General features: G+C 42.7%; 1 long non-coding RNA gene across 3 annotated transcripts; it reads left to right on the top strand.

Annotated features, from left to right (window-relative positions):
* Nucleotides 1–1242: 1242 nt before the first annotated feature.
* LOC110874306 lies at nucleotides 1243–9188 on the top strand. Of its 3 annotated transcripts, XR_002555827.2 has the most exons (4): nucleotides 1243–1380; nucleotides 1863–1928; nucleotides 8449–8514; nucleotides 9147–9188. It is a non-coding gene; the product is annotated as an uncharacterized LOC110874306 (long non-coding RNA). The 3 variants fall into 3 exon arrangements; XR_002555829.2 differs by lacking the exons at nucleotides 8449–8514; nucleotides 9147–9188 and adding an exon at nucleotides 2561–2602; XR_002555828.2 differs by lacking the exons at nucleotides 1243–1380; nucleotides 1863–1928 and adding an exon at nucleotides 7829–7966.
* Nucleotides 9189–12934: the final 3746 nt, after the last annotated feature.

Raw genomic sequence — 12934 nt, 5'->3', positions numbered from 1 at the left:
ATTCGAAAACTTTCGCTTGTTTCCACCTGACGACTCTACATGAGTCTCTTTCTTCTTCGGCTCGACTTCATCGAACTTGTTCAACCGAATTGCCTCTTCGGTGAGAGCCACACTCAAATCAATGGCTTCAGTGATTGTTGCTGGTTTGGAAGAAGTCACCATGCTGATTATTTGAGGAGCCAATCCCCAAATGAAGCGTTCAATCCTTTTGAACTCAGGCGTAACCATGTAGGGTACCACGTGCGACAAATCGTGGAACCTCTGAACGTACTCAGCTATCTTAGAACCTTCCATCTTCAGGTGCCAGAATTCGGTCTCTAACCTCTGGATTTTAGCGCGAGAGCAGTACTTTTTGCGCATGAGTTCTTTCAATTCAGTCCAGGTCAGTGCGTATGCCGCAGCTTCGCCAAGGGTCTGGACCTGTAGATTCCACCAGGATAGGGCTCCATCCACAAATAGCCCTGAGATGTAAGTGACTTGTTGATCCAGCGCGCATTTGCTCATGCGAAGTACGGACTCGGTTTTCTCAGCCCAGCGGACGAAAGCAACAGCACCACCTGTGCCATCGAAGTTTATGGGCTTGCAGTCCAAGAATTGTTTGTAGGTGCACCCTGCACACACATTATATCATAGGAACGGCTTTAGCATCTGCTAAAGGAATCCATTTAGGCCATGGTATGTCTTAATGACTTAGGGTTACCATGAGGAGGATTTTGGTTGCCGTTAATGTTCGAGCTACTTCCGCTTGGTCCTCCTTGAGAGGCAGCATATTGAGCAATGGCATTAGCGATAACTTGCTGTAGTTCTTCATGAGTGGTAGGCATCGGCTATGGCTGACGTCTTGGCGCCATCTTCTAAAGATGTGTACGTTGGTCAGGCCATAGTAAGCATACGATTATAGTAATAGTAATAGCACATAACATCTCATGTTACCAATATATCACACACAACATCCCATGTTATAATCATTATACACACAACATCCCATGTCCCAACATCCCATGTCATGTAACACCCCGAAAAATATTAATGTTATACTTTAATAAAAAAAAATATACTAGTAGTAAGTTAAGGTAATAGACTAGGAAAGATAACCTAGTTAGTAGAGGTCTTAACACAACATGACCAAAAACCCTTGTTTTATAACCCATGTTAAATTGAGGGACCAAATGTGTCAATTCTGGAACTTAACTTATTACTAGTGAAATAACACACCAAACACACACCTAAGTGTGTGTTTGATCGACCAGAACCAGGAAACAAGAGGGGATTTCCCTCAAACCCTAAAATTCACCAAAATTCATCAATTGAAGGTGCAAATCGAGTCCAAATTGAAATCTGAATATAGATTTGTGATCACCTTGACTAAGGGATCGTAAGGTATGTAAAATTTCATGACTTGGTTCTACCTTAGATTTTGGATAAAATCATAGGATTCAAATCTGATCATGCATGATGTTTGTTTTAATTGAAATAGTGTATAAGGATGAACTCTAGTAGATTCCTTGCTGAAATTTGGTTTAATTATTGCAATATTCATGATCACCATTAGAGGTGATATGTGGGTTTTGTAGAAAGGTATGAAACATTAGGATTTGGATGTGTTCTAGAGTAATTCAAGCTTTATGAACAAAATTCAGAGATTATTGGTGTAATGAATTAGCAAAAATTGCCTATGTTGATGTTTATCATGGCTAAATGATGAATGTTAAGCTTAGTTATAAATTGTAAGGAAACATGCACACAAGATGTTTGATAAAATGCCTAAAAGACACTAATCGACACTAATGTGGTGTTGGTAAAGTAACAAGCTTAGTTATGAGCCGAATGGTTCTAATGATAATTGGCTTGTATGTTTTTAGGCAATACGAGTGAGGCGTCGGGGAGTCAAGCCGGTACGGACGCTCGCTTAAAGGGAAAGCTTTAAGGTACGTAGTTAACGCTACTATAATGATGACGATATAGATTTCTTATTATTGGTTGCTAGTTTAAACAATTTAGAATCGTGTTGGTTTGGTTGTCTAAAATGATGGATTTCATAATGGCAACCCCAAATGAGTAAATAATTGATGGGTACAAACCGGGTAACGGAAGTACCTCATCAGTAGTCCATAAACCCGGGTATAGGGTAATGGGAAGAATTGTAAAATCACGCAAACCGGTAATGGGAGCGTGTGTGTTGAAGCAAGGGATCCGAAATGGGTCGTACTTGTTGCGAAGGAATACTCTGTGCTGCACTTAGATGGCCGAAAAGTGCAGAAATCGGTACAAATGGGTCAAAACAGCAAGTAGGAGGAAAATGCAGAAGCCACCGTAAATTACGGTACCACCGTAATTTACGGTGGAGGCCAATTCATTACGGCAGTTTACTACTGCCTTACGGTAGAACCTTAAACATCCAGCTCTCACCGTAAATTACGGTGACCACCGTAATTTACGGTGGAGACCGGCTAGAAATGTTAAGTTTTGTGTAGGTTCATATTTTGAACCCGATTTAAACGCACTTTTAATTATATGAAATTTGAGGGATTCTAACCTTGGTATTTTGTTAAATTTCCAGATTCCAAGTAAGTCAATCAAGCGGATGGTGATCAACTCAAGGCTTAAAGAACCGAACACTTTTAAGAAGATGATCTTCATTTTTGTTTTAGGAGTTCATTTTGTGAAAACTTTTGTAATGAAAGAATTACCTATGTGTCCTTAAAGTTTAGTGGTAGTTTTCAAATACTTATGAACTAAACGTTTTAAATGACTATGGTCTTTCTTATCTAGTTGCTTAAAATATGACTTATTTTAAGTAGAGTGTTACATGTTGGTATTCAGAGCTAAGGTTAAAGAGAATTGTGTTCGGTTCAAGGCTTGATCAACATCCGGTAAGAATTTACTTAAAGTAAATTAAATTTAAAAAGATTAAAAAGAGTAACGATTCATTGTGTATGGGAGGAGTATAGTGATATACTCGAACCCGGGAAGTACACTTAGTATGGATGATAAGGCAAAGTTATATACTTGGCCGGAAAATAAGTACGAAGTCTCATGTAAGAGCATGAGAGCGATTGAACAAGATTATTTAATGGATCATTTTAACATTTCAGTAAGAAGATGTCGGGAGGTGCTAGTAACAATGTTCTATCCCTCACTACCGACGAGTTGAAAGAGAAGATTGCCGAGGAAGTTGGTAGGGCCATCGAAGTCAGTCTACCAAGATTTGTGGAAAGAATGCAAAACACCTTACTTTCGACTATGGAAGAAAGAATTGGTGAACTAAGAGAAGATCTTACCGGTGATAGGGGCAAAGCTAAGGAAAAGAAGGGTTGTTCTTACAACAAGTTTATGGCGTGCAAGCCCCCGGTTTTCAATGGAGAGGTAGATCCAATTGCTTGTCAAAGGTGGATAAGCGATATTGAAGGTGTTTTCGAACGAACGCATTGTGATGAAAGTGACTTCGTGGCGTATGGAACTGGCCAACTTAGAGGCCAAGCCAAGGATTGGTGGGACAACCTCAGAAACGAAAGGGGTGTCGAAACAATAAGGGCGATGACTTGGGAAGCTTTCAAAGTACCATTCCTCAAACATCACAGCCCCAAGGCGGTGATAAATAAGATAAAGGAAGAATTCATCCAATTGAGGCAAAAGGGTGAAACCGTTGATAAGATTACGGGAATGTTCATGGATAAGCTCAAGTTTTGTGATGACTTGGTCAAAACTGAAGAACAGAAAATTTATTATTATCACACCATGCTTAGGGCTGAATATAGGGAGTTTATGACTCCCTCACATTATGAAAGCCTTACCGATATAATCAATGCGGCGCGGGAACGCGAGATTGAACTGAAAAGGCAAGTTGAAAGAGGTGAAAGGAGGGCCTTGGATGAAAACCCGAGTCCCACAAAGAAGCCGAAGGTAGCTGAATCTTCGAAGAAAGGAAGTGCAAAAGGAGGATCTCCGAGTTGCAAAACATGTGGACGCACTCATAAAGGTGAATGCTATTTCAAGAACAAACCTTGCGTGGCATGTGGCAAGATAGGGCATGGGGTTGCAAATTGCCCCGACAAAGTAACGGTGTGCTATAAATGTTACCAACCGGGTCATAAAAAGTCAGAATGTCCGGAATTGGTGGGAAAGAAGGAGAGTGCCGACTCTAGGGATGAGACCCCAAAGGCTAAGGCAAGGTCGTTCCAAATCACTGCTGCGGAAGCAAAAATGGAACCCGACGTGGTTACAGGTATATTTACTATAAATTCGATTCCCGCACGTGTTTTATTTGATACAGGCGCGAATAAGTCTTTTGTTTCACATAGATTTATTCAAAACCCCATGTTTACATTAACAAAATTACCTATGCCAATGGAAGTAGAAGTAGGTAATAACAAATGTTTTCTTGTTTGTGATGTATGTTGGGAATGCAAATTGAATATCGATGACGAGGAATACTCCATTGATTTAATACCCATGTCCATGGGTGAATTTCAAGTGGTCGTCGGAATGGATTGGCTATCCCGCTACCATGCTAAGGTGATATGCTTACGTAAGGAGATACACCTAACGTCTCCGAGCGGAAGGCGTGTCATCATTTATGGGGAGAAGGCTTGTAATCCCGTAATATGCTCAATTGTAGAAGCCCGCAAGTGTATACTACACGGGTGTAAGGCATATCTAACTTATGTGCGGGACGTCGAAAAAGAAATGCCCAAAATTGAAGACGTGCCTGTGGTGCGTGATTTTAAAGATGTCTTCCCCGAGGATCTCCCGGGAATACCACCAGAGCGAGAAATAGAGTTCGGGATTGAACTAACCCCGGGTGCTAAACCGGTTGCTAAGGCTCCGTATAGGTTGGCACCTTCAGAACTGCAAGAGTTAATGTCTCAGTTGCAAGATTTACTAGAGAAAGGATTCATCCGGCCTAGCGTGTCTCCTTGGGGGGCTCCCGTGCTATTTGTAAAGAAGAAAGACGGGAGCATGCGAATGTGTATTGATTACCGGGAGTTAAACAAACTCACGGTAAAGAATCGATACCCACTCCCGAGAATTGACGATTTATTCGATCAATTACAAGGCGCTAGCTGGTTTTCAAAAATCGATTTGAGATCGGGTTACCACCAATTGAGGGTGAAGGAGAGTGATGTACCGAAAACGGCATTCCGGACACGATACGGACACTTCGAGTTTCTCGTAATGTCGTTCGGATTAACGAATGCGCCCGCGGCCTTCATGGATCTCATGAACCGGGTATGCAAGCCGATGCTCGACAGATCGGTGATTGTTTTCATAGACGACATCCTCGTTTATTCAAGAAACGAGGCGGAGCACGCTGACCATTTACGGGAAGTATTGGAAGTATTAAGGCGGGAAAGATTGTATGCTAAATTCTCAAAATGCGCCTTCTGGTTACGAGAGGTGCAATTCCTAGGGCACGTCATAAGTGCCGAAGGAATATTGGTGGATCCGTCGAAGGTGGAAGCGGTGTCAAGGTGGAACCCTCCAAAGAATCCATCCAAGATTAGGAGTTTCTTGGGGTTGGCAGGTTACTATCGGAGATTCATTCAGGATTTCTCCAAGATTACAACGCCGTTGACCAAATTGACCCGCAAGAATGAGAAGTTCGTCTGGGGAAGCGACCAAGAAAAGGCATTCCAGACATTAAAGGAAAAATTAACCTGTGCACCGGTGTTGACTTTACCGGATGGTACGGAGGATATGGTAGTTTACTCGGATGCATCGCACCTAGGCCTTGGGTGCGTACTAATGCAAAGGGGAAGGGTGATCGCCTACGCCTCTAGGCAACTTAAGCCGCATGAAACAAAGTACCCAACTCATGATCTCGAGTTGGCAGCCGTGGTCTTTGCCTTGAAAATCTGGAGGCATTACTTGTATGGTGTGAAAAGTACTATTTTCACCGACCATAAAAGTTTGAAGTACTTTTTCGATCAAAAAGAGTTAAATATGAGGCAGAGACGCTGGTTAGAAGTGGTGAAGGACTACGACTGCGAGATCCACTACCACCCCGGAAAGGCTAATGTGGTGGCGGATGCCCTTAGCCGAAAGGACGAATGCGTTCCAATACGAATACGATCTATGCAGTTAGTAGTAACTTCAGGCTTGCTCGACCGAATTCAAGAAGCCCAAACCGAAGCGTTAAGGGAAGAAAATTGGAAGAAAGAACGCATAAAAGGGATGGTAAAAGACCTTACGGAAGGAAGTAATGGGATGAAATGCCGAAATGATCGGATTTGGGTCCCAAACACATGTGGTGTTAAGAGTCTTTTGCTGGACGAGGCACATAAGTCTCGCTATTCGATCCATCCCGGGGCAACTAAGATGTATAGGGACTTGAAGCAAAACTATTGGTGGCCGGGGATGAAAAGGGATGTGGCTAAATACGTGGAGAAATGTTTGACTTGCTTACAAGTCAAAGCGGAGCATCAAAAACCTTACGGCAAGTTGCAACCATTAGATATTCCGGTTTGGAAGTGGGAACAAATTACAATGGACCTGCTAACCAAGCTGCCCAGAACTAGCCGTGGTTTCGATGCCATTTGGGTAGTGGTGGATAGACTAACCAAAAGTGCCCATTTCATCCCTATCCGAGAAACTTATACGTCAGAAAAGATGTCAGAAGTGTACACTAATGAGATAATAGCACGCCACGGAGTGCCGATATCCATCGTGTCCGATAGGGATACCCGGTTCACTTCAAATTTTTGGCGCGATTTCCAAAAACAAATGGGAACCAAATTGTTTCTTAGCACCGCGTACCATCCTCAGACGGATGGTCAAAGTGAAAGAACAATACAAACGTTGGGAGATATGTTACGGGCGTGCATAATTGACTTCGGGGGTAGTTGGGATATTCACCTACCGTTGGTTGAATTTTCATATAATAACAGTTACCACGCAAGCATCGGCATGGCTCCGTATGAATTGCTATACGGAAGGAAGTGTCGAACTCCGGTATGTTGGGGTGAGGTTGGTCCGCGTGAACTTGAACATAAAGATGTAATCGGACTTACGAACCAAAAGATCGATATAGTCCGAGCCCACCTAAGGGCGGCCCAAAATCGACAAAAGGCGTATGCGGACAAACGAAAGAGACCGATTGAGTTCCAAGTTGGTGATAAGGTTATATTGAAGGTATCACCATGGAAAGGAATAATCCGGTTTAGAAAAAGGGGGAAGTTAAGCCCAAGGTTTATTGGGCCCTTCAAAATCATCGAGCGAGTCGGTAGGGTGGCTTACCGTCTCGAATTGCCCCCAGAATTGAGTGGGATACATAGTACGTTCCATGTATCACATCTCCAGAAATGTCTAGCTGACGAAACCGCGTATATTCGTTATGACGACATCGAGATAGATAATAGTCTCAACTATGCGGTGAGACCTATTGCGATTCTAGACCGTAAGGTGAAAAACCTAAGGAACAAGATGATCTATCAAGTAAAAGTCAAATGGGAACACCGAAAAGGATCGGACACCACTTGGGAGTCTGAAGAGGAAATGAAACGACTACACCCTACACTTTTCGGTACGTATAAGAACTTCTGTCATATACATAAACAGGTTTCGGGGACGAAACCCTCTTTAAGGGGGGTGGACTTGTAACACCCCGAAAAATATTAATGTTATACTTTAATAAAAAAAATATACTAGTAGTAAGTTAAGGTAATAGACTAGGAAAGATAACCTAGTTAGTAGAGGTCTTAACATAACATGACCAAAAACCCTTGTTTTATAACCCATGTTAAATTGAGGGACCAAATGTGTCAATTCTGGAACTTAACTTATTACTAGTGAAATAACACACCAAACACACACCTAAGTGTGTGTTTGATCGACCAGAACCAGGAAACAAGAGGGGATTTCCCTCAAACCCTAAAATTCACCAAAATTCATCAATTGAAGGTGCAAATCGAGTCCAAATTGAAATCTGAATATAGATTTGTGATCACCTTGACTAAGGGATCGTAAGGTATGTAAAATTTCATGACTTGGTTCTACCTTAGATTTTGGATAAAATCATAGGATTCAAATCTGATCATGCATGATGTTTGTTTTAATTGAAATAGTGTATAAGGATGAACTCTAGTAGATTCCTTGCTGAAATTTGGTTTAATTATTGCAATATTCATGATCACCATTAGAGGTGATATGTGGGTTTTGTAGAAAGGTATGAAACATTAGGATTTGGATGTGTTCTAGAGTAATTCAAGCTTTATGAACAAAATTCAGAGATTATTGGTGTAATGAATTAGCAAAAATTGCCTATGTTGATGTTTATCATGGCTAAATGATGAATGTTAAGCTTAGTTATAAATTGTAAGGAAACATGCACACAAGATGTTTGATAAAATGCCTAAAAGACACTAATCGACACTAATGTGGTGTTGGTAAAGTAACAAGCTTAGTTATGAGCCGAATGGTTCTAATGATAATTGGCTTGTATGTTTTTAGGCAATACGAGTGAGGCGTCGGGGAGTCAAGCCGGTACGGACGCTCGCTTAAAGGGAAAGCTTTAAGGTACGTAGTTAACGCTACTATAATGATGACGATATAGATTTCTTATTATTGGTTGCTAGTTTAAACAATTTAGAATCGTGTTGGTTTGGTTGTCTAAAATGATGGATTTCATAATGGCAACCCCAAATGAGTAAATAATTGATGGGTACAAACCGGGTAACGGAAGTACCTCATCAGTAGTCCATAAACCCGGGTATAGGGTAATGGGAAGAATTGTAAAATCACGCAAACCGGTAATGGGAGCGTGTGTGTTGAAGCAAGGGATCCGAAATGGGTCGTACTTGTTGCGAAGGAATACTCTGTGCTGCACTTAGATGGCCGAAAAGTGCAGAAATCGGTACAAATGGGTCAAAACAGCAAGTAGGAGGAAAATGCAGAAGCCACCGTAAATTACGGTACCACCGTAATTTACGGTGGAGGCCAATTCATTACGGCAGTTTACTACTGCCTTACGGTAGAACCTTAAACATCCAGCTCTCACCGTAAATTACGGTGACCACCGTAATTTACGGTGGAGACCGGCTAGAAATGTTAAGTTTTGTGTAGGTTCATATTTTGAACCCGATTTAAACGCACTTTTAATTATATGAAATTTGAGGGATTCTAACCTTGGTATTTTGTTAAATTTCCAGATTCCAAGTAAGTCAATCAAGCGGATGGTGATCAACTCAAGGCTTAAAGAACCGAACACTTTTAAGAAGATGATCTTCATTTTTGTTTTAGGAGTTCATTTTGTGAAAACTTTTGTAATGAAAGAATTACCTATGTGTCCTTAAAGTTTAGTGGTAGTTTTCAAATACTTATGAACTAAACGTTTTAAATGACTATGGTCTTTCTTATCTAGTTGCTTAAAATATGACTTATTTTAAGTAGAGTGTTACATGTCACAAGTATTATACACACAACATCCCATGTCCCAACATCCCATGTCACAAAAATATAAATAAGAAATCAAGTGCATCAGATATGGTGAGAATACCGCGATTGCTACATATATCGAGACCATAAAGTGTAGTAAGTGTGTCATACAACCATCAATCAAATAGGGGCTACATCACCCCTGTACAAAACTATATCATATCAGTATCACATACATCAGGTACATCAAATAAATATCAACAAAAGTCAGAAATCATCAGATGGTCTCCAAAAGGCTGTGCAGTCGCAATCGCTGTCGTCTCACCAACGTCTACCACTATGGCACCGATGAGCTCTATGCGGATGGGGGTGGAGGAGGGGGAAGTGAGTGTAGAGTAAGCGGTGTAGATGAAGCCAATCCTCCTCCATCGCCTGCTGAGTGTGAATAACAGAAGCGATCTGCTGCTCTAAAGTCGAAAGTCGGGCAGCAAAGTCCGGGGGTAATGATCGAAAAGGCTGAAAAGATGAGGATGTCTGACCATGATATGGGCCTAGTGATAGCTGAGCTCTCTCGAGCTCCTGGAGTCGCTGCGTATGGGACTCATGCTGATGGACAAAGGACATCAAGACGTCCTCTATGGTATGCCCCATATGGAATGGATGATATGGGTCAGTGGGTGGCATCGGAGAGGAAGATGACCAAAGCAGTGGCGCTGGTGGGATCGAATGGTGCTACATGAACAGGTGAAACCGAAGATGGAACAGATGTCATCTGGGGCATGAAAGGCATAGGCATCGGCATGTGCCCAAAAGGGTGGGCTGAAGAGCCCTCTCCAGGCCCCGCTAGAGGTACAAACGATGGGATCTGAAATGAAAAATCAGTATGATGTGCATCAGTGTGATGTGGTGGAAACGGTGGAACATCCTCGTCAGCAGGTATCCAACCATGCTGAGCGTCCTCGTCGGGTGGATCCATATGCTCTGCAAATAGAGCGTGCTCAGGCTCGAAGGGTACAGGGTCAAACGGAGCAATGACAGGATCAACGGGTGCAACATGCTCACCTGGGTGGTCAACAGGGATATCAGCAATCAAAGGGGGATCAACAAAAGGTGGATCAATAACAGGATCATCAGCTATCAAAGGAACATCACCAACAGGTGGGTCAGCCAAAACGGGCTCAACAGGAACGTCAGCATGTACCAAGTCATGCTCATGCACAGGATCGAGAGCAGCTGCCTGCTCTGGGGCCAAGGCAGGCTCTGGGTCATCAAAAGCCATGTCAAAATCAAACTCCGGATCAAAGGGATCGATAGGATCAACGGGATCAACAGGGTCCTCCATATGCTGGTCCATAGGAATATACTCAATATCGCGGTCAGGATCAAATCCTGGAGGAAAAACGGGATCCGAATCCTCAATGTCGTCGTGCTCGAACACAAAGCTCGGGATGGGTGCGGCAGAAGATGCCTGATCGGGGTCCGAGTCATGTACAAAATGCTGCGTGCTCACCTCGTGAGACGGTACAGATGCCACAGACTCAAAGGAGTCTGGGACTGGCGAATGGGCGGGTGAGTCCTCAACGGGAGCACCAGCGATCATCAAAAGATCGCCAGCGGGAAGAGGGGCTGCATCAGGAATCTCATCCTCGTAAGGCTCGTCCTCAAAGAGATCAATGTCGCCGTCAGCCTCGGCGTCGGGTAGCAAGTCGTATGCTGGATAAGAAGCAAGGGGTATGGGAGCTGGAATCGCTACCAAGGGAAGATACTCAGCAGGTGGGTCATCGATATGCTCATCAGCGCCGTCGGGCAGAGCGAAGGGCTGGAAGTCATCATCGGTGCTGGTGAAATCGGAGGTATGCACCTCGTGCTCTGAAGACACAATGTCGTCTGATACTACGGGTAAAGGTCCGATGGTATCTGAATCACCCGTGGCTGGTGAGTCCATGGGTCTGTAACATAAACACAAGCATACACAAAAATCAGTAAATCAGGTAATCACACAAGTTACCAAGTAATAATCACATAATCCTCCTAGTCCCACTAGCCTCCCAGCCTCCCAGACTGTCTTTCCTAGTCCCACTAGCCAACTTTCCCAGCCTCCCAGACTGACTCCCTAGTCCCACTAGCAAACTTTCCCAGCCTCCCAGACTGACTCCCTAGTCCCACTAGCAAATTCTCCCAGCCTCCCAGACTGACTCCCTAGTCCCACTAGACAACTACCTCGATCCATTAGATCGAGCCTTGGCCTCCCAGACCGAGCCTCAGTCTCCCAGACCGAGCCTCAGCCTCCCAGACTGAGCCTAAAAATAATAAATAAAATGCGCTCAACATTTGTTTATAAAAAGGTTTTGGATCTGGACTTAAGTGGTATGCAGTAAAAATGTTTTCGTGAGAGCCCTAGTGATCATAGTCTAGACTCGAGAAGGAATCCTAGTTCGCTATGATCAGAGCTCTGATACCAAGCTGTCACACCCTGGCTTTGCGGAAGCGTGGTTAATTTGGTGTGACTTCTTAATACCATAGCTTAATCATAACAAGCTATATGAATTAAAAATATGCAAGATCATCCATTGATAATAAAAATATTAAACATTGTCTTAACGGGTTAACACCCAACAATCATAACTTGTCTAAACATTACAAATGCAAACTTAAAGTAAACATGGTTCAGGGACTGTGACTTGTCCAGGAAAGAGTCACAAGCCTCGAACCCTGGATGACCTCGGGCCTAATGCAGCGGAAAACAAGCCATACCGCGCCAGATCGTTAGTTTCCTGAAATACATGTAAGTTGAAAAAATCAACAATAATGTTGAGCGAGTTCATGCGATAGTGAGTAAATAAACCTTTATCTTTATCAAAAACCTGGTATGTAGCAAATAAGGAAAAAGAGATCACCAATGGTTTGCAAGGCCATTGATATGTGTGAAGTGCAAGTAGGAAGACTCAAACCTAGCGGATTTATGCGTCGGGCACTAAGTCACCCCGAGGTCCGTTCAGCTGGACCTGGGGCTGGGCTCGCTACACCCAGATAGATCTACCGCTCCTGTCCCTCGGTCCTACTATGAGGATTAATGGCCTCAAGTTTCCGCCTACCCACTCACATGATCTAAGTAACAAACCTCCTTACGCTAATCATACCATGTATAAACATATTCATAATCATTGTAACATGTATTTCACCCCCGCAGTTTAGAAAACTGAAAACAGTTAAGAGAAAAGGGGGACATGAACTCACAGTCAGTGCGTCGCTAAATAGAGTACTCCAAATGTCCGAAAGCTGTGCAACGACCTACATGTGCTAATTCTATTAGACGGATGGCCGTGCTTTAGCTTTACAGTTTAATTCTCGGGAAACAGTTAGACAACTGTTCCTTGTACATAATTGGTAGTTAATTTCCTTCCCAAGGATGGGGGATTTAATACATGTGCATTTATGATATTAAGTCTCACTTAATATATTTTATTTCTCATTCCAAAATATAATTATTTTTCTCAAAAATAATATATTTTCTCTTCGTATAATACTTTCCAAAATAATACGTTGACAATATCCGCATTTA

This window comes from Helianthus annuus, chromosome 9 (genome assembly GCF_002127325.2).
Source record: "Helianthus annuus cultivar XRQ/B chromosome 9, HanXRQr2.0-SUNRISE, whole genome shotgun sequence".
Lineage (NCBI taxonomy): Eukaryota > Viridiplantae > Streptophyta > Magnoliopsida > Asterales > Asteraceae > Helianthus > Helianthus annuus.
This window is presented reverse-complemented; position numbering and strand designations above follow the sequence as displayed.